This window comes from Hemitrygon akajei, chromosome 12 (genome assembly GCF_048418815.1).
Source record: "Hemitrygon akajei chromosome 12, sHemAka1.3, whole genome shotgun sequence".
NCBI classification, from domain to species: Eukaryota; Metazoa; Chordata; class Chondrichthyes; order Myliobatiformes; family Dasyatidae; genus Hemitrygon; species Hemitrygon akajei.
In genome coordinates, this window is record NC_133135.1 from 55,711,513 (window position 1) to 55,734,204 (window position 22,692).

Sequence of the window (22,692 nt, forward strand, 5' to 3'; positions counted from 1 at the left end):
TAAACTCATCAAAAATGCTGGATCTGTCCTTGGCTACAATCTGGACTCGTTTTGAGTTAGTGGAGGAGAGGAGGTCACTAAACAAACTGTTACCCTCATGGACAATCAGGCACATCCTCTCCATATCCTACTGACTAAGCAGTGGAGCACCCTTTCAAACAGACTCATTCAGCTCCACTGTCACAAGGATCGTTACAGAAATTCTTTCCTACCAAATGCAATAAGCATATACAACAGTTCATCTCTGTGTGACAGGAAAACTCACATCATAGTACAGTAGTCTCCATTTTATTATTTTGTACATTACTGCACATTGGTAAATTATTCTGTATATTATTCTTACTTTATTATTAGTTAATATTATTATTTATTATTATTGCTAAGTGTTTTTAAATGTTGCTGCTGTAACAAAATAATTTCCCACTTGGGATCAATAAAGTACTTATTATTATTACACAATGATAATATCCTTTTATTTTCTGCACATTCATGGGCCTATCCAAGAGCCTCTTAAATGCCTTCACTACCATCACCACTGGTATCATATTTCAGGTGCCCACAACTCTGTAGATTATAATTGATTCACACATCTCCATTGAAATTACTCTTACACCTTAAATGCATGCCTTTAAGTAATGGATACTCTGATCCTGGGAAAAATTTATCTCTGTTGAATATCTATTCCTGTCATAGTGTTTTAAAGTTCTATCAGGTATCCAATGTCACCGTCACTCTGATGACAAGCTTTGTCTGTCGCCGCATCAGAACGTGTGAGAAACCCAAGTATATGAGCACCTATTACTGCTATTGCCAAGGTTCTACCCGTCCACGATGTTGCTGCACAATATCCCAGTCAGCTGAATGTTGCCACGCTACCTGCCCTTCATAGAAAAGTTCTTCCAAATCCAACACCACTGACCACAAATCCAGCAGAAACTGTACGAGGACTCAATGGACACAGTGCCAACTACCCAGTGCACAGTTCCCTGAGCAGACTACCCAGACCATCTGGAAAAATGCCTCATCGCTAAATCTCACCAACAGGCAGCACGACCTTGCGTGGCTGGTGGTGATAAGGGCCCTCCCAGTCAGATCCCACCTGCCTGCCCAGAGTATCACTCCTGCTGTGCGCTGCCTGCAAGATAACCGTAGTGGGGATGAAGCAGACGTACGATTCCTTGCAGACTATGGGTTTGCAAAGAGTGTGCAGAGACAGATGCAAGGGGACAGTGCACCCCGAGCAACTGTGAGACAGAGAACTCTCTGATCTACAGGTTGTTCCCAGGGACATTCACAGAGTCAGACATCAAGTGCTGCTGGAAGATCACCAACTTGTTAGTCTGCCAGCACATCAGGAGGTCCACTGAGGGCCTTTGCGTCCCTTGGCAATCTTCTACACTACCTATAACACCAATTTTCATTTTATCAGCAAATTGTCTCACATTTTTATCCAAGTCATTCATATACATCACAAACAGCAGACTTCCCAGTACAGATCCCTGTGGAACACCACTAGTCACAGACCTCTGGCTAGAACCAGTCCCAGCGAACCCAACTCTTCTATCCAAATCATCAATTCACCAAGGACTACATATTGTACATCTTAATCTTATGGATTAGCCTCCCGTAAGGGATATTGTTAGACACCTTACTAAAATCCATGCAGACAACATCCACAGCTCTACCTTCAATCATTTTCATTACCTCCTCAATTACTCAAGTTATTACGATGTAACTTCCAATGCATAAAGTGATGCTGACTGTCCCAATTAGACCATCATTTTCCCCATGCTCATAAAACCTATACACAAGAATCTCTCCAATAGCTTAGTAGGCATCTGGCTTAAAAAAAAAAGAAACCCAATACCACCTCTTTATCGCAAAATACCCTGACAAATTAGCGCACTCCACACCAACTTTATCATGCTCCTCGTCCTTCTCCTTGGTAAATACAAACACAAACTACTCATTTAGGACTTTGCCTATATCCTGCACCTCCAAAGCATATGTTCCCTCTGTTATCCTTGAGTGATCCTACCCCCTCCTTAATTATCGTCTTGTTCTTGATACACGTATAGAGTGACTTTAATCCACCCCCATGGACCTTTCATCATCCTTTTTGGCTCTCCTAATTCCCTTCAAGTTCTTTTCTAGCTTCTTTATTAAAGAAAAGGAAATTGTATTTGACAAATCTTTTGGTTGGTTGGCATAACGAGCAGAACAGGGAAGGCCTGAACCAATCAATGTGGTTCATTTCCACTTTCAAAAAAGACTTCAGTTAGGCACCACTCAGGTTATTAAAATGAATTACAGCACATGGGAGTAGAGGTAATTACATCCAATTGACCACACAATCTATCTCGTTATGATCTTGCACTGTCTTGTTTACCTGCACTGCGCTTTCATACTCTGACTCATCTTTTCTCCCCAGTCCTGATGAAAAGTCTTGGCCCGAAATGTCAACTGTAATCTTTCCCATAGATGCTGCCTGGCCTGCTGAGTTCCTCCAGCATTTTGTGTGTGTTGCTGGGATTTCCAGCATCGGCATTCGTTCTCTTGTTTGTGATAGGACTGCACTTTCCCTGTAGCTTTTACACTTTATTCTGCATCATTATTTTACATTGTTTACCTTGTTTCACCCTAATGCACTGTGCAATGATGGCATCTGTACGAACAGTGTGCAAGACCAGCTTTTCACTCTATCTTGGTACAAGTGACAATAAAAAACAATACCACTAAAATGTATTATTTATTTTTTATATTTCTTATTGTAGCTTACAGCAATTTTTTATGCATTGCATTATAGTACTGCCACAAAACAAGTTTCATGACATATGTCAGTGATAATAAAACTGATTCTGCAATCCTGACAAATGGCCTTGAGGTTCCCCATCAAAACCCACCATGCTCCTTCACTTGTTTGCATTGCCGTGAACCAAAATTTCCCAGGGGCCCTGGGGGCAAACCACTTCACGAAAGCTTTGAGCACATAGTTAAATAGTTTTCTCTGCTATTTGGTAATCTTCGTCGATAGGGCTCAGAATAAACTAAGAGTATTTTAAACACATCTGGTATCAACATCCCTGGCTATCAAAATTGAGATAGGAGGGAAATCTCCAGGTTTATTCTCTTGACGTAAATTAAGTTTTTTTGTTAAAATCACAATTGTAATGTTATATTAGAATTAGACTGAAATAAGTCTGCTAATTTTAAAAGATGAGCAATAGGCAGTCAGTTGATATTCTGTAGGATCATATACAAGAGTTAGTGATTTGAGGAAATGAGTAGCTTCAGGAAAGAAAGCAACATTTTGGTTGAACAAAGCAAGTGTCCATTTACAGCTCTAATAGATGTTATAGATTATGTCTCAAAACAAATTGAAAGCATCATAATACTTACACAAGGAATATCTGAAAGCAGCTCCTTGATAAAGAGAATAAACACAAGTAAACCAGGTTGAAAGTGACAATCATTCTGCTAAATTTTCTGTTTTTCTATTTACTTCCTATTTCTAAACCTGCTGAAATAGATCATTCTGTTTATCATGGGAGGAGAAAATACAGAATAAGAGGTAATCTTGCTTTATATACATGCACAATTTGTTCCATTAATTAGGAGTAAATAAGTTACTTCAGCTGAAGTAATGTTAAATTGCAAATAATTGCTTGATGCCTATGATTAGCTTAAATACTGAGTTGTTCAGATTATATAACACAGCAAAACACACAGCAAGTTTGCCCCATTTTCAGGCAGAATTTTCATGGAACAGTATTAACTTTGGAATTTTTCTCTAATCTTTACATTAGAAATAAATAGCTTTTTTTAAAACTCATCAGTACATCACACCATATTTTATCCAACAGGGAGCAATTTAACAAATATTTGTACATTAAGGCCATAGATCTATGATGGGATTACCACATCACTAAGAACAAAATTTTAGACCTTCACCTGTGGACTTTATTCAACAATCATTCATAAGGGAGTGGAGATGGAGATAGAGGGAAAGAGGAAAGGAGAATAGAAAAAACTCAGGAAGGCAAAGCTGAGACAGCAATATCCTCAGAACAATCTGGAAATGCCTCACCAGGTCCAGTGCTGTGAAGAGAAACACAGAGTCAACCTTTCAGGTTGTAGATCATTCAGAAGATAATTTCTTTTCACAGATGCTGTCTGATCTGGTGATCATCTCCAGCATTTTCTATTTTTAAATTTCAAATTTCCAGCACCCATAACTTTTTTTTATTTTTATAAATCATATCCTCACCTCTTATCAATATAAGAACCCATTACTTGTAGGATAGATGCACCATAGAAACCATCTTAGCCAGATGCATCACAGCTTGGTATGGCAACCTCTCTGCCAAGACAAGAAGAAACTGCAGAGTTGGGAATGCAGCCCAGTCTATCATGAAAATCAGCCTCCCCTTCATTAACTCTGTCTACACTTCCTATTTCCTCAGGAAAGCAGCCAACATAATCAAGAACCCTGTTCTCCCTAGTCATTCTCATTTCTTCCCCTCACCCATTTGGCTGAAGATAGAAGCAGCCTGAGAACACGTACCACTTGGTTCAAAGACAGCTTCTAACCTGCTGTAACAAGACTCCTGAACAAACCGCTTCCGCAATAAAAATCAAACTCTTGACCTCACAGTCTACCTTGTTGACCCTTGAATTTGTCTTCATGAACTGCACTTTTCCTGTAACAGTTATATTCTGCATTCTGATTGTTTTTTTTGCTATCTCAATGTACTTCGATATGGAATAATCTGTGTGGATGTCATGAAGACAAAAGCTTTTTAGAGCATCTCTAAGTGTGACAATAACAAACTAATTACTAATAATGATTGGAACTGAACAAGATTTTGCACCTTTATTACTGCATTCAATTATAAGAGATGAACTAATGTTGTAATGTGAGCCAATAATGAATTCCTCGGTAGCTATGCCTAGCAGGGACTATGTGCTTATGTTTCTCCTCTTTATTCTTTCAGGCATTATTCAAGTCCTTTCATTGATCTGTTTGAATAGCTCACATTTAATTGTAAATCACAATTAGTGAAAGCATACAAAAGAAAATTACAGAGTGCGATGAGTATCAGCTTCCATAGATCTATTGAAAATTTGAGACGAACTTCCAGAAGAAAAGCATTAGGCCTCAGAAAAAAAGAGAAACATGGCAATAATAGTGGTATAGATATTTATTTTTCCCAACTTTCTTTGAGCAAGATACTTATGCAGTCATATTGGGAAGGTAAAATCTGAAGGAACACTCTGAAACATGGCCAACTCTACTTTGATTAATGAATACACAGGACCTAAAGCAAGTTTTCCATAAAAAACCCTCAAGTTTTCTTATCCACTGCACCTAGCCAAATTATTCTTGGAAACTTTGAGTTCCAACTTAATTCACTTGTCCCTCTTGTCAGTGTACTTCCTGTCATCCACACATACACATTACCATCCACATTCATCTGCCCCTCAATCATTTGTCTTAAATGGCCTCAGACATTTTTGTCCCTAATGGCAAGATTATTTTATTATAAAAACCTCTGCTGCAGCTTTTCTTTACCCTAATCCATGAACAAAACATTTCCCCATGAATTCCGCTTCTCTCAAAGCTGAACCAACACATTGTCCTACTATCTTCTACAATATCTACTTCAACCTCATCTTGTTTGCAAGGACTACCTTCTATTCCCATCAAACCACAGTCCAATTAAATTCCCTTCCGATGATCACATATGCCAATATTGTAGAAGGTTCCTTTTCATCTGTTACCATATGCTACTTTTCAAATTTGCCTCCATCACCCACTCCTACAAATAAGCCTTTATCAGCACAAATTATTACCCATATCTGATCTGCCATTACTCTTCATGGTCAAAGAATGTCACCTCAAAAATCTCTGCCATTTTTCCTGAACCTTATCTGTCCCCAGGGAAAAAGCAGCAAGTTAAAAATTACACAAGAATCAAATCACTTGATATGGCAACCTTAAGGTTATTATAGCCAGGGGTAGCAATGGGATCAAGCTCCCATTACCTATAAAATGTTCCCAATGGCGTGCGCCTCAAATATCCTCTGACAATCAAGTCCATCTGCTGGCCTTCACACGTGGCTTAGCTACTAAACCTGGCAGAAGCGTTTCTACTGACAGGAGAGGGGGCAAAGGTGGGTTACTGGTGACTTAAAAACAGTCGTTTCAGGCAGATGGGGCTCGTCAGCCATGCTTGGTAGCTCATCCTATCTCAAACCTCCGCTGCCTTCCCACTCACAGGGAATGGCATCAAAGCACAAAAGATTTATAACAAATAATTACTAACAGTAGAGCAAAAGAGGAAATTGGTTCTGCTGTTCATAGGACTTCTCAATGTAATAATATGGTGGGAATTCCTTTCTATGTAAGGTAAGCAATCAACATGGAGACAGCACGGTCAGGATTTCCAAAAAGTCAAGCAGGAAGTTAGCACAGTAGTTTACGATTTCAGCCTCTGTAGAAGTCCTGGATTTGTTTCAACTCAAGCAGGCAATGCCACTGTTTTCATTCATAAAGACCAACAGTTAAAAGTTTTAGACCAGGTTTTAGGGCAGCATGTTCTCAACCAGAAATAGAACTGGTCATAAAATATTTAACAATGTGTAAAGAGTCTTCTCTTTCAGTTTCCTGGAATGCTATTTGGGTGTGAAATCTCTCTCTCAGATCTGTCAGCCCATCGTTTGAACTGGGATTCCTAACCTGAAGATTAGGCTTAGATAGATAAAGTAATTGTGTTTTATTTATTTTGTTTTAATCTTTCACAATTAAATGCATTATTTAACTTACAGAATCATTTTAATGTTATACAAGCATCACAGCAGGCAGCACATCTGGACGCAACACGGAACTCAGCTCCAAAGATAACAATCATTCCAAACAAACTATGTTGCACTAAAAAAGCAGAAAAAAATACACATTATACAGCACAAGTTTCAAAATCTCAATTCTTCACAAGATAGTACTCCTGAAAGTCAGTTGGAGTTCAGTACTGGATACCTCACAACTGGTATATCCTTTACTCTGCACTTAAAGTATCATCAACAAGAAGGTACTTCCATGCTAACTGATCTGCTAAAGTCATCATAATGATGATCAGAACAGTCAAGAAATAACTGCTCATCAAATATACTCTTCCTTTTCAAGGTAATTAAACAGTATTATTTATCTAATCTAGTGGAAAGCATTGAAGATTGATCAGTAACCATAATACCATTCCACACAAATACTAAAAAGTTAACAGGAAAACATAGAAAACATACAACACAATACAGGCCCTTCGGCCCACAAAGCTGGGCCAAACATGTCCCTACCTTAAAACTACCCATAGCCCTCTATTTTTCTAAGGTCCATGTAGCCATCCAGGAGTCTCTTAAAAGACCCTATCGCATCCACCTCCACCACTGCTGCCGGCAGCCCATTCCACACACTCACCACTCTCTGCGTTAAAAAAAACTTACCCCTGACATCTCCTCTATACCCTCTTCCAAGCACCTTAAAACTATGCACTCTCGTGCTAGCCATTTCAGCCCTGGGGAAAAGCCTCTGACTATCCACATGATCAATGCTTCTCATTATCTTGTACACCTCTACTAGGCCACCTCTCGTCCTCCATTGCTCCAAGCAGAAAAGGCCAAGTTCACTCAATCTACTCTCATAAGGCATGCTGTCCAATCCAGGCAACATCCTTCCTGTAGTGAGACAACTAGAAATGAGCACAGTACTCCAAGTGGGGTCTGACCAGGGTCCTATTTAGCTGCAACATTACCTCTCGGCTCTTAAACTCAATCCCATGATTGATGAAGGCCAATGCACTGTATGCCTTCTTAACCACAGAATCAAGCTGCACAGCAGTTTTGAGTATCCTATGGACTCAGACCTCAAGATCCCTCTGGTCCTCCACACTGTCTTACCAATAATGCTATATTCTGCCATCATATTTGAACTATCAAAATTAAACACTTCACACTTATCTGGGTTGAACTCCATCTGCCACTTCTCAACCCAATTTTGCATTTTATCAATGTTCTGTTATAACCTCTGACAGCCCTCCACACTATCCACAACACCCCCAACCTTTGTGTCATCAGTAAATTTGCTAACCCCTCCATCCACTTGGTCATCCAGGTCACTTATAAAAATCATGAAGAGTAAGAGTCCCAGAACAGATCCCTGAGGCACTCCACTGGTGACTGACCTCCATGCAGAATATGACCCGTCTACAACCACTCTATGCCTTCTGTGGGCAAGCCAGTTCTGGGTTCACAAAGCAATGTTCCCTTGGATCCCATGCCTCCTTACTTTCTCAATAAGCCTTGCATGGGGTACTTTATCAAATGCCTTGCTAAGATCTATATACACTATATCTACTGCTCTATCTTCATCAATGTGCTTAGCACATCCTCAAAAAATTCAATCAGGCTCGCAAGGTATGACCTGCCTTTGACAAAGCCATGCTGACTATTTCTTACAGAGATTGTAAGGAGATTGATTACAGTCACCACTTAAGTATTTTTAAATTTGAAGATTGACATGTGACTCTTACAGCACGTATAAAGGAACCAAGCATAATATTGTTAATCCCATAATGCATACTTTTAATTATTTTTCATCCAAAATACTGCTAACCAAAATAATAAGTGGTGCAACTGAGTTTCAGAATTTCAAAATTTGTAGAACTAAGTTGATCAATTGAAGAAATTGAAACAGTTCTTCCACTTCCACAAAAGAAACAAACTTGCGTGAAATTTATATGTATATCACTTACCATGTATATATATGAATGGTTGAATTCATTCTTATTAGGTGTAAGGAAGACAGAGTGCTTCACACATGGAGAACAGACTAAGTGTGTATCATCAGTCTGTACTTCAATTTATCCATCTTCAATTTTCCACAAGTTCCACAAGAAATAATGATGACTGGTGTCAGAGCAGAGCTGAACAGCATCAATGATCAGCAGACACTGGAAAAAAATTAGGTAAAAAGAAGCTGGTTAAGAATCCTTCACAAGATTCCCTAAAATGAGAGATTTTCCCCCTCAGGATGCAAGTCTTGCTATCTATTCAACTGCCCTTAAAATTGAGTGGTGAACCACTTTCTTGACCCACTGCCTTCCTCTGGTGAAGTTAGTCCCATAATGCTACAAGTATGAGAGTTTCTGGATTTGAATCCAACAACATAGGAAAAAAAATAGCAATGTATTTTCAAGTGAGGATGGTATGCAATCTGAAAGGAAACATGGAACTGCCCTTCCCGGTGGTTGAGTTTGCAAATAAGAGGAGGTGCAGCGAGAGGAGAATAGACAAGTAACTACAGCACAGTTTGCAAATGCTAAACTTAGCAGTCATTGTACACCAGTTACGGAGAGAATCCGTGATTACGTTGATCAAAGGGGTTATAATCAAGCAGACTGCTTTGTCCCAGTTGTTGCCAGACTCTGTGAGAATTCATGAAGCTGGGTTTATCCAGATAAGTTAAGTATTTTGTCACAATCCTGAGCCCGGTAGATACTGGCAAAGTTTTGTCAAGTATGGACAACAGTCATTCGCTCATAGATATGAGCTAGCTCTGACCTATTCTTACAACTATATTTTTTTTAATGTGGCTGGTTCATTCAGGATTCTAATTAATGATGGCTCCTGGTGTACTGATTGTAAAGTTTAGTCATAGAAACACCACTCCATAATAAGAGTGGATGATTAAACTTTCTCATTGTAGATGGTGATTATCTGGCATATTTGAGGCATGCCCATTACTTGTCATTTAAAAAAACTATGCCTCAATTTGTTTTGATTTTACTGCAAGTGTTGAGTTGCTAAATGAAATTAACTTTATGCAATCAGAAATCATATTTCTGATACCAGGACAACGACTGATGGATGGGTTCAGGAGATGCTGCAAGGAAACTGTGCAGCAATGTCCCGAGAGTTGGATTTCAACAACTTACCACCTTCCTTTAAGACTACAACCATTGGATAATTTTTCACGTGGTGCTCATTTACTTCAGTTTTACCCAAGCTTTTTCAAGATTTTCTTTATAGCCATGTAATCCAATCATGGACCAAACAGCTAAATTCTTGGATCTGATCTGAGATCCACTGTCCTGACATCAAGGGTGCATTCGGTTGAGAATAGCATCAAAAGGCTCTGGTAAATGGGGATAAAGTGGGAAATGCCTTGTGTTCTCATTAAGCTAATGATGATCTCCTGATTTGATTTTAACACAAGAGTGAAGGAAGTGTCAGGCCATGGAGGGTTTTAAATTCTAGTGATGACCAACAGCACCCCATGGATGCACAGTTTTGAGCTTTTCCCAAGTCTGTGCTATTTATAACGTAACAGCTGTGCCAACAATATGATAGAGATACTCCTATCATATCATATCAATATGATACTCCTGAATGTGAGTATTGGACTTTGTCCTGACATGGAGAGTTCCATGGTTGCTTCTGTTACTATAATGGAGAGATGCATATGCCCGAAGGAGATTAACAAGGACTAGATCATCTCTTTGATTAGTTTATTCCTTACCCGCTATAGACCCAGATTGTCAGTACTTCCTTCAGGATTCGATCTACTCAGTCAATGATGGTGCTATCAATCTACATCTGCTGATAGAAATTGTGGTACTTCACCCAGAGCACAATACTACTTTCAGTTCTTTACCCCCCACCCCGCAAGTGTTGCACAGCACAGTGGATTGCAGTTAATTGGAACACATCAGGCTGGGTAAATTTTGGCCAATTAAGCAACTGCTGCAATTGGCTGAAATTTCATGGAAATTGTTAAAAAGGTATTAAAAAGGCAAACTACCATTTAAGTAAGTAACAATTTATGTATTTAAATGAAATACAGAACAAAATAGAACACTATCAATACCACTGCAGTATTATGGATCTGTTCCTAATAGAGGAATTTCTAGCATATGCTGCAGTGTTCTTTTGATATATAGTAACTGAACAAAATCAGCACAGACACCTAGTGCAGATAATGGACAGGTTTCATATCTTTAACATACTCCTTTTGGCCATCAATTCTTTCGATGAATACATCCTCCAAATCTTCATATTCATTGTAACAATCAAGATGATTGTCAATACTTTGAAATTCTTCATAGTCCCTTACTTGTTGCAGTTGTGAAATCATTTCATTTTCTCTCCCGGCTGCTTCTGGCATCTCTAAGCTTGAATGCTTGAAACCCCAGTAGGTGAAACAGTTATGAATTGCCTTGCTGCCTATTACTCACCAAACATCAGCGACAAAAAAAAATCACTGCTTTTTGACACAATTCATGCGACTGATGCTAGTTCAAATCTGTTTGCTTTAAGCACGATGTAGTATCAAACAGCCATAAGACATGCACGTGACTGATACAAGAAAGAAACTATTTGGCAACACTCTCCTGCCCAGTTAAGTGGCATAGCATCCCAAATAAACAAAAGGAATCCCGGCTATTTTCTCAATTAGCTTTTGTTTTTTTTTTGTTTTTTTAAAGTTGGCCCAAATAAGCATTGCCCCAATTAACAGATGGCCAATAAACCGGAATCCACTACACTCCTTTCTTCTTAATGTTTTAAAGGCCAGAATGGTCCCCAGACCTCAATCTGCATACTGAGCCTTAAAGGAAATGGTCACAGAGATAATGGAGGTATGCTTCTGGAAGTTCTGGGATCCTTCCATGATCCCAGAAGAGTGGAATACATAAATTCACAAATCAATAAAGGGGGAATACAGGAAGCATGAAACTATGGTCAGTTAGCCTAATGCTATCTACTAGAAAAATGCAGGAATCAATTAATAGGGCAGTAAATAGGGGGACATTTGGAAATTCATATAACAATCAAGCAGAATCAAAATGGTTTGATTCTTTTCAAAAAGAAAAGATGAGCGTGTTTAACATATCTGTCATTGTTCTTTGACACTGTAACAAACAGGGTAGATAAAGGAGAAATCAGTAGTGTACTCAATTTCCATTTGATTAAAAGCCAAATAACAGATTACAGTACAAGATAAAAGTGCATGGGATTAGGGCAAGTATATATGAAAATGGGCTATCAAGTAACGAAGAGGACACAGGATGTAGATTGGTTAAGTAAATGGAGAAGACATTGCAAGATGGAGTCTCATGTTGGAATGTAAGAGGCTACCCATTTAGAATGATATATAATGATCTTATCGAATGATGGAGAAGGTTTGGGGACTGATTAGCTGCTTTCCACTCCTGGTCTCATTGTTCAAAGTGGAGATGCACTGACTTTTCAGCTAAGGGGAGACCGTTGGAAATCTGGACATTTCCAGATTTTACCTGAACTCTTAGCTCTGGAATCACTCCTCACAACTCCCAGATATTTATTTTCATTTTTGTATACAATTATGTTGTCCCTCTGGTTGGACAGGGCCTACCCAGGGGTTATGATGGAGGAATCTGGTGCGTTGTCAGGTATAATTTGTTCAGGTTGTTGCTTGACCAGTCAATGGAGCAGCTCACACACCTTGGACACCAGTTGCCACAAGTTTATAAGGTAAATTTGTAGTGTTTTCTTCTCCTGTATGAATTCAGCATCTTGGTCAGTTCTGGGTGGTGCAACTAGTTTTAGTCCTTCTTTATGAAGAGCTTTTGGTACAACTGAGTAGCTTACTCAAGCATTTTAGAAAGTATTAAAAGGGTCAAACAAAGAGGTTAAGGGCATGGAGAGGAACCTGGAAGAGATGGTGTTTCCATGCTGCCCATCATCTGACTTGAAAAGATATCACTGTTCTTTCTTCATCACTTGCAATGATGATGGGTTAAATTCATGGAAGTCTCTCAGTAGTAGCACTGTTGGAGACCCTTCACCAGAAGGGCAGCAGCACTCTACGAAGGTGACTCACCATGATCTTCTCAAGGACATTTTAGGATGAGCAATAAATACTGGTCTTGAGAGTAACACCCAGATTCAGAAAAATGAATAAATAACAAGTGACAGCCTTGGTAAAATCTAGTAAAGACCCAAGTGACGTATTGACAAGGCCTAGTAAAGATAGATATACTCCCCAACATCCATTAATGAACCAGTTTTATTTTACGATGCAATGGTTTTATGATAATTACCAAAATTACTTATTAACTGAATTTCAATTGCAGAAATGCTATGGTAGCTTTTGAACTCGTCTCTATGAGCTATTAATCCAGGTCTTAAGTATTCACTACCTCCACCAGCGTATAAAATTTACAAATATCTGCAATTACTCAACAAGCCTATTCCAATCACATATCTCAATGTCATAACCTACACCACAAGAGTAAATCATGTATGAGAATAACATCACCTCCAAGTCTCCCCCTCAAGAAATACACCATGATCGAAGAGGTCTCGAATAACAAAGTGCAGGGAGAGGAAGGAGATCAAGCTGGCAGGTGATAGGCGAGATCAGGTGAAGGGGAATGGAGATGAGTAGAAGAGAACAGAGGAGCAGCAGTAAATGATTCTGACTTCAGTCACTATCCTTTCCAGTCCTGTTGAAGTGTCTTGGCCCAAAACAATGTTTATTTCCCTCCAATGATACTGCCCACCTTGCTCAGCTCCTCCACCATCTTGAGTGCATAACTCTAGCTCATCCATTAATTTATAGGTATAGTGCCTATAAAAAGTATTTACCCCCCATTGAAAGTTTTTGTGTTTTATTGTTTCACAACATTGAATCACATTGGATTTGATTTGGCTTTTTTGACACTGATCAACAGAAAAGACTCTTTCATGTCAAAGTAAAAACAAATTTCTACAAATTGGTGCAAATTTATTTCAATTATTAAACACAACATAATTGATTGCATAAGTACTCACCCCATTCAAGTCAGTATTTAGTAGATGCAACTTTGGGAGCAATTACAGCTTTGAGTCTGTGTGGATAGGCTTCCATTAGCTTTCCACATCTGGACAATGCAATTTTTCCCCATTCTTCTTTACAAAACTGCTCAAACTCTGTCAGATTACATGGGGATTGTGTTTGAGCAGCCCTTTTCAAGTCCAGCCACAAATTTTCAATTGGATTGAGGGCGGGACTCTGACTTAGTCATTCCAGGACATTAACTTTGTTTTTAAGCCATTCCTGTGTAGCTTTGGCTTTATACTTGGGGTTATTGTCTTGCTGGAAAACAAATCTTCTCCCAAGTCACAGTTCTCTTGCAGACTGCATCAGGTTTTCATCCAGGCTCTTCCTGTATTTTGCTGCATTCATTTTACCCACTTACTTCACAAGCCTTCCAGGGCCAGCTACAATGAAACATCTCCATATGCTTTATGGTAGAGATGGTGTGTTTTTGATGATGTACAGTGTTTGGCTTATGTCAAACAGTGTTTAGTCTGATGGCCTAAAAGTTCAATTTTGCTTTCATCAGACTGTAAAACCTTCTTCCAGCTGACTTCAAAGTCTCCCACATGCCATCTGGCAAACTCTAGTTGAGATTTTGTGTCCATTTTTTTCAACAGTGGCTTTCTCTTTGCCACTCTCTCATAAAGCTGGTGAAACAGCTAGGTAACAGTTGTGGTATGCACAGTCTCTCCCATCTCAGCCACTAAAGCGTTAAAGTTCTCCAGAGTTGTCATGGGTCTCTTGGTGGCCTCCCTCACTAGTCCCCTTCTTGTACAGTCACTCAGTTTTTGAGAACGGCCTGCTCTAGGCAGCTTTACAGCTGTGCCATATTGTTTCCATTTCTTGATGACTGACTTAACTCTACTCCTAGGGATATTCAGTGACTTGGAAAATCTCTTGTATCCATCTCCTGCCTCATGTTTTTCAATAACCTTTTTGTGGAGTTGCTTGGAGTGTTCTTTTGTCTTCATAGTGTAGTTTTTGCCAGGATACTGACTCACCATCAAATGGACTTTCCACATACAGGTGTATTTTACTACAATCAATTGAAACACTCACTGCACACAGGTGATCTCCATTTAACTAATTATGTGACTTCTAAAACCAATTGGCTGCACCAGTGATGATTTGGTGTGTCATATTAAAGGGAGTGAAATCTTATGCAATCAATTATTTTATGCTTTATATTTGTAATTAATTTAGATCACTTTGTAGAAATCTTTTTTTCCACTTTGACATATGAGTCTTTTTCTGTTGATCAGTGTCAAAAAAAAGCCAAATTAAATCCACTGAGATTTAATGTTGTAAAACAATAAAACATGAAAATTTCCAAGGAGGTGAATACTTTTTATAGGCACTGTACTACATTCCAATCATGGCAACCTCTTGATGAATATTCTTTGCACCAACTCCCCCCCTCCCCTGCCATCAATTTGCTGTAACATGGTGAAGAATACTGGTAAATTAGTCATTATCACATGTACCAAGGTACAGTGAAAGGCTTATCTTGGATATTATTCAAATAGATCAATTCAATACAACAGTGCATTGACATAGTACTAGGTTAAACAAAATCAAAGTGAATAAATCCCTAGAAGCTTCACAGAGACCAGATCTTGATTTCCTGGAAAGGTCAGGTTCACGTGATTTAAATGCTGAAGTCTTAGACTGATTTATCTGTTCACCTGACTTATCTGTGTTATCAGGTTTGGGGACAGCCGGATTGTCCTCTGTGGCACACACTTGATGATAAAGTCTGTGATGGTGGTGACATACTCATAAGACCAGAAGTGGTAAAAGCAGAATTAGGCCATTTGGCCCATTGAACCTGCTTCTCCATTTGATCATGGCTGATTTATTTTCCCTCTCAACTCCATTCTCTTGCCTTCTCCCCATAACATCTGACACCCTTGCTTATCACTTAGGCTGGGTTGCTGAGTCTTTGAACAAAATCCAGTCTATTGACTTAAAGCAGTCACATAGTTCATCTATTTATTCAAACCAGCACTGAATGACTTCCTGCACTGGATCCTCCCATTTCAGCTTCTGTTTCAGTACAGGGAGAGGGAACACAGCAGGGTGGTCTGATTTGCCATAATGACGTTGGGGGGGTGAACGTTGGCCCAATAGGCATCTTTAATGGTTGTATAGCAAAGGGTGTTGATGCACCATCAATAACTCACTCTGAGACGTAAAGGCGAGATATCGGTTTTTATTGACTGGAAGAAGGAACAAGCAGTAGTTGACCATCATACTACATCCTGGAGACTGAGAGGCCGGGCTCAGACCTCAATTGCCTTTATACAGGGGTCTGTGGGAGGAGCCACAGGAGCAGTCAGCGGGGGCGTGTCCAGACAGGTATATGTAGTTCACCACAGGTGTACTGTACACAGTATTGAAACTGCTGCCCGTGTGTTGGGTACAGTCCTGGCACAACCTCACAACCTCCCTCGTCAGTACTTTAACTAGGTCCAAATCATTAACATACATTGCAACTTGCACCTTTCAGCTCCTTCTTTACATTGGCAGCACAACAGTGATAACTGCAGCACAAGTGAATCTGCAGATGCTGGAAATAAATAAAAACACAAAATGCTGGCAGAACTCAGCAGGCCAGACAGCATCTATGGGAGGAGGTAGTGACGATGTTTTGGGCCGAAACCCTTCATCAGGAGTGAAGTAACATGGGATGGTCGAGGGGGGGATAAGAAGTGGGGGGAGGGATAAAGTAGAGAGCTGGGCAGAGGTAGGCTGAAGGGAAATGGACTAGGGGGAAGGTGGAGAATTATGGGAAATAAAAGAGAAAGAAAGGTAGGGCTGGGGGGAGATTATAGTGAGGGGGGGAAGAGAGAGAGAAAGAGAACCAGACTAAAATTATAGATAGGGATGAGGTAAGGGGGGGCAGGGGTATCAACGGAGGTCTGTGAGTTGAATGTTCATGTTGGCAGGTAGGAGGCTACCTAGGCGGGAGATAAGGTGTTGCTCCATCAACCTGCGTGCAGCCTCATCTTGACAGTAGAGGAGGCCATGGACAGACATATCGGAGAGGGAGTGGTCTGTGGAATTGAAGTGTGTGGCCACAGGGAGATCCCGCCACTGCTGGAGAACTGAGCGCCGGTGTTCGGCGAAACGATCTCCCCGTCTGCGGCCGTTCTCCCCAATGTACATTTATACATTGGCAGCACAACAGTGATAACTGCAGGCAGTTTCAAACCCCTAGGAGTGCACATCTCATACAACCTCTCATGGTCCCAGAGAATGAATGACAGGATCAAGAAAGCTCAACGAATTTTCTACTTTCTGAGGAGGCTGAAGAGAGCTGCACATCAGTACTGATGACCTAGTACAGATGCGCAGTAGAGACCATCCTACCAAGGCAGACAGGAAGGCTTTACATCAGGTAGTCAAACCTGCCTAACATATCACTGGTACCAGCCTACCTGTCATAAAGAACACGTATACAGAAAGATGCCAAAAAAAGGGCAGTAATATCATGAAGGATCCTACCCACCCTGCTCATGGACTGATTGACCGACTCCCATTAGGGAGGAGTATGCAACATCCATGCCAGGACCACCAAACTCAAAAACATCTACTTTCCTCAAGCAGCAAGGCTGATCAACACATCCACCCGCTATCCCACCCGATCACACCCCCTACCACCACTACTTTATCTTTTCCTGTCAGAGTACGGACACATTATGTACATATTAATAAATACACAAGCTATTTTACGTATTTATATTAATTGTTTATTAACATTATGTTCTTTATCTGTGTGTTTTTTTTTAATTCTGCATTTGATCTAGAGTAACAATTTCTTTCATTCTCCTTTAAAATCATGTATTAGAAATGACATTAAACAATCTTGAATCTTGAAAAATCAATGGACTGAGTACTGATCCCTGAAGAGCTGCGGTGACAAAACACAAAAACCATTCATCAACTATTACTTAATCCTAGATTCAGTTTGCCGCTCGCCAGTTGATCCCCTATATTTTTTAATTTTTGGAAAACCCTACTATGTGAAAGCCTGGCAGTGCCTTGCTAAAATCTATGTATACCACTTCAAATGCATTTCCCTCACCAGCCTTCCTTGTTACCTCCCCAAGAATCTTATTATTTGTCAAAAGGACCTCCCCTTAACAAATGCATGATTTCTGTCCCTGACCAATCTGTGCCTCCCAAGCAAAGTTTAATACCAAGAGGTTTTTGCCAACCAAAATTAAAGTGAACTGGCCATTAACTACTTACTTTAATAATTCCTGCCCTTTTGACAATGGTAAACATAGCTGTCCTCTAACCTTCTAGCATCAATCTTCAATATTCTTTATGCTAGTTAGAGTGCACTTTGAGTATCGTACGCAGTTCTGGAGCCACACTCCAGGAGATATGTGGTTGATCTGGATACATTTAAACTAAAATGCTTCATATATTCAATATGTGATTTAAGTACAAGGCTGAACAAGATATATTTGAGCCAGGTCCATGAAGGAAGATGGAACTTTTCCTCTTCACTTGATCGTTGCAAATGTTGTTTGTTTTAACAGAAATAGAAACATCTATACAGAATTTGAACATTTTTCTTCTGTTCAAAGGTTCCAAAAGGGAAAATAAAGAATTAATACAATTATATGACGGCCAACTCTGGAAATACAGCCATCCTAAATCATGATTTCAAGTAGCATCATATATGATGTTATGTCAATGATACATGCATATAATTTTTACAAAAAGAGATGTTATTAAAATATCTGATGGCTACAGTTCCTTAATGCCTGCTGTCTGTCAACACCCCCATCTCTTCTATTTCTGCCTGTCATCAATTGTTGTGTAAATGTTCAACACTGATGACTCACAAGCATGAGATAAGTTTTGAAGCATTTCTTTATCATGTTAGATTAAAAACATTAAGGATATGCAATGCAATAAATTGGAATAAACTGCAAAAGCTGATAGTCAAAAGAAAGCAAATATAGGAGGGAGCCTGAAAATCTGGTTGAATGGTGCACTCAACATCAGGAAACCAAAGAGCTGATTATTGACTACAGGGAGAAGCCAGAGGTCTGTTCGGTCAGCGGAGGTGGAGAGGGTCAGCGGAGGTGGAGAGGGTCAACGGAGGTGGGGAGGGTCAACGGAGGTGGGGAGGGTCAGTGGAGGTGGGGCGGGTCAGTGGAGGTGGGGAGGGTCAGCAGAGGTGGAGAGGGTCAGCGGAGGTGGGGAGGGTCAACGGAGGTGGGGAGGGTCAGTGGAGGTGGGGAGGGTCAGCAGAGGTGGAGAGGGTCAGCGGAGGTGGAGAGGGTCAGCGAAGGTGGGGAGGGTCAACGGAGGTGGGGAGGGTCAGTGGAGGTGAGGAGGGTCAGCGGAGGTGGGGAGGGTCAGTGGAGGTGGAAAGGGTCAACGGAGGTGGGGAGGGTCAACGGAGGTGGAGAGGGTCAGTGGAGGTGGAGAGGGTCAACGGAGGTGGGGAGGGTCAACGGAGGTGGAGAGGGTCAGCGGAGATGGAGAGGGTCAGCGGAGGGTCAGCGGAGGTGGGGAGGGTCAGCGGAGGTAGGGAGGGTCTGCGGAGATGGAGAGGGTCAGCGGAGGGTCAGCGGAGGTGGGGAGGGTCAGCGGAGATGGAGAGGGTCAGCGGAGGTGGGGAGGGTCAACGGAGGTGGGGAGGGTCAGTGGAGGTGGGGCGGGTCAGTGGAGGTGGGGAGGGTCAGCAGAGGTGGAGAGGGTCAACGGAGGTGGGGAGGGTCAGTGGAGGTGGGGTGGGTCAGTGGAGGTGGGGAGGGTCAGCAGAGGTGGAGAGGGTCAGCGGAGGTGGAGAGGGTCAGCGAAGGTGGGGAGGGTCAACGGAGGTGGGGAGGGTCAGTGGAGGTGAGGAGGGTCAGCGGAGGTGGGGCGGGTCAGCGGAGGTGGAGAGGGTCAGCGGAGGTGGGGAGGGTCAGCGGAGATGGAGAGGGTCAATGGAGGTGGGGAGGGTCAACGGAGGTGGGGAGGGTCAGTGGAGGTGGAAAGGGTCAACGGAGGTGGGGAGGGTCAGCGGAGGGTCAGCGGAGGTGGGGAGGGTCAACGGAGGTGGGGTGGGTCAGTGGAGGTGGGGCGGGTCAGTGGAGGTGGGGAGGGTCAGCGGAGGTGGAGAGGGTCAGCGGAGGTGGAGAGGGTCAGCAAAGGTGGGGAGGGTCAACGGAGGTGGGGAGGGTCAGTGGAGGTGAGGAGGGTCAGCGGAGGTGGGGCGGGTCAGCGGAGGTGGAGAGGGTCAGCGGAGGTGGGGAGGGTCAGCGGAGATGGAGAGGGTCAATGGAGGTGGGGAGGGTCAACGGAGGTGGGGAGGGTCAGTGGAGGTGGAAAGGGTCAACGGAGGTGGGGAGGGTCAACGGAGGTGGAGAGGGTCAGCGGAGGTGGAGAGGGTCAACGGAGGTGGGGAGGGTCAACGGAGGTGGAGAGGGTCAGCGGAGATGGAGAGGGTCAGTGGAGGTGGGGAGGGTCAACGGAGGTGGGGTCAGTGGAGGTGGAAAGGGTCAACGGAGGTGGGGAGGGTCAGCGGAGGGTCAGCGGAGGTGGGGAGGGTCAACGGAGGTGGGGAGGGTCAGTGGAGGTGGGGCGGGTCAGTGGAGGTGGGGAGGGTCAGCGGAGGTGGAGAGGGTCAGCAAAGGTGGGGAGGGTCAACGGAGGTGGGGAGGGTCAGTGGAGGTGAGGAGGGTCAGCGGAGGTGGGGAGGGTCAGCGGAGGTGGAGAGGGTCAGCAAAGGTGGGGAGGGTCAATGGAGGTGGGGAGGATCAGTGGAGGTGGAGAGGGTCAGCGGAGATGGAGAGGGTCAGCGGAGGGTCAGCGGAGGTGGGGAGGGTCAGCAGAGGTGGAGAGGGTCAGCGGAGGGTCAACGGAGGTGGGGCGGGTCAGCGGAGGTGGAGAGGGTCAGCGGAGGTGGGGAGGGTCAGCGGAGCTGGAGAGGGTCAATGGAGGTGGGGAGGGTCAACGGAGGTGGGGAGGGTCAGTGGAGGTGGAAAGGGTCAACGGAGGTGGGGAGGGTCAACGGAGGTGGAGAGGGTCAGCGGAGGTGGAGAGGGTCAACGGAGGTGGGGAGGGTCAACGGAGGTGGAGAGGGTCAGCGGAGATGGAGAGGGTCAGTGGAGGGTCTGCGGAGATGGAGAGGGTCAGCGGAGGTAGAGAGGGTCAGCAGAGGTGGAGAGGGTCAGCGGAGGTGGGGAGGGTCAGCGGAGGTGGAGAGGGTCAGCGGAGGTGGAGAGGGTCAGCAGAGGTGGGGAGGGTCAGCGGAGGTGGGGAGGGTCAGCGGAGGTAGAGAGGGTCAGCAGAGGTAGAGAGGGTCAGCGGAGGTGGAGAGGGTCAGCGGAGTGGGAGGATCAGTGGAGGTGGAGAGGGTCAGCGGAGGTGGAGAGGGTCAGCGGAGGTGGAGAGGGTCAGTAGCTTTCAATTCCTTCATGTCAGCATATCAGAGGATCTGTCCTGGCACCAGCATGGAACCGTAATCACAATGGAGGCGCAACAGCACTTCTACACTCACGGATTTGGCACATCACCTAAAACCTTGATAAACTTCTATAGATACTAACTTGTTAAATTGTGGCCTGCCACGGAAACACATTCCCAGAAACAGAAAAGGCTACAGATAGTAATGGACACAGCCCAGTCGATCAAGGGTGAAGCCACTGAATATATTAACACGGAGTCCTTCCACAAGGAAGCAACATCCACCGAAGACCCCGAACATCCAGGCCACCCCCACTCCTTGCTACTACCATCGGGCAGGAGCTACATAAGGCTTAAATCCTGCACCACTGCTTTTAAGAATAATTCGAGGATCAACTTTATTTACCATATGCATTTACATGTGTTCAGAATTTGCTGTGGTGTACTAGTGTGACAAAGAACAACAAAAAAATTCAACAATTATAAAAAGTAAAGAATTACATAAAATAATGTTGGAGGTTAAAGCACAATATTGAATAAAATGTGTGTATATACTGGCATGTGTCTGCAACATAAAATGGATTATTGAAAAAGTGGCTAAAAGTGTTTAGTACAGTGTAGCTGTTACCCTACAACCACATTCTGTCACATACTGATCCACATTGATAACTTCAATCACAACTGCTCAGAATATCAATGAAGGTTCTCAGTCATCCAGATCAATGTACATCAAGCAGTAGTGAACACAAGGCATCTGGACTTGCTGTGTTGTCTAAAAGCCATTTCACCACTCTGCCAAGAGGCTTTTTCAGTTTGGATCTACGGTGGGTAGTCTTCCGGTTTATAAACTCCGTAAATTGTTTAATGGTATAGCAATCGCATGAGGGCCCTTAAAAGTCATAATAGTAATGAGAGGGTCTTATCTTTGCATGAATGGAGGTGTGAATTGTGGAGACATCAGGGTAGAGATCTTTGGACTACATTGTAAGTAGCTGATAGGTGGTGTCGTACCCCACCCCCTCTGTTCAGAGATGGGTTTTCCAGTTTGATAAAGATGCTTCTTTAACCCCTCTTTCAAACCACCTGGCCTTGCTGTTCAAAATGTGCACATTGTTATCATCAAAGGAGTGTCTCTTGTTCTTTTGGTGTAGATATACAGCTGGGTCTTGACCTGAGGTGTTAGTCCTCCATGTGTGAAGTGGTTGTTTTGGCTCTCCAATATACAGATCTGTGCAGGTCACATTGAACTGGATAGCATACACAATATTACTCTGTTTATGTTTGTGTGTAGGATCCTTGGGGTGGACAAGTTTCTGTCTGAGTGTGTTGATAGGTTTGAGAACACTGGGATCTGCTGTTTGTTGAAAATCATTCTGAGTTTCTCT

At 42.6% G+C, this 22,692-nt stretch overlaps 1 protein-coding gene across 2 annotated transcripts in view; it reads right to left on the bottom strand.

Moving 5' to 3' along the window:
• Positions 1-22,692, bottom strand: part of lrrc7 (leucine rich repeat containing 7) — a 584,278-nt gene that overhangs the window by 496,156 nt on the left and 65,430 nt on the right. For both annotated transcript variants that reach the window (XM_073063123.1, XM_073063125.1), the window contains exon 2: positions 8,805-9,002. The gene's annotated coding sequence lies outside the window, so the exon portion shown is untranslated. The remainder of the gene's footprint in view (positions 1-8,804; positions 9,003-22,692) is intronic.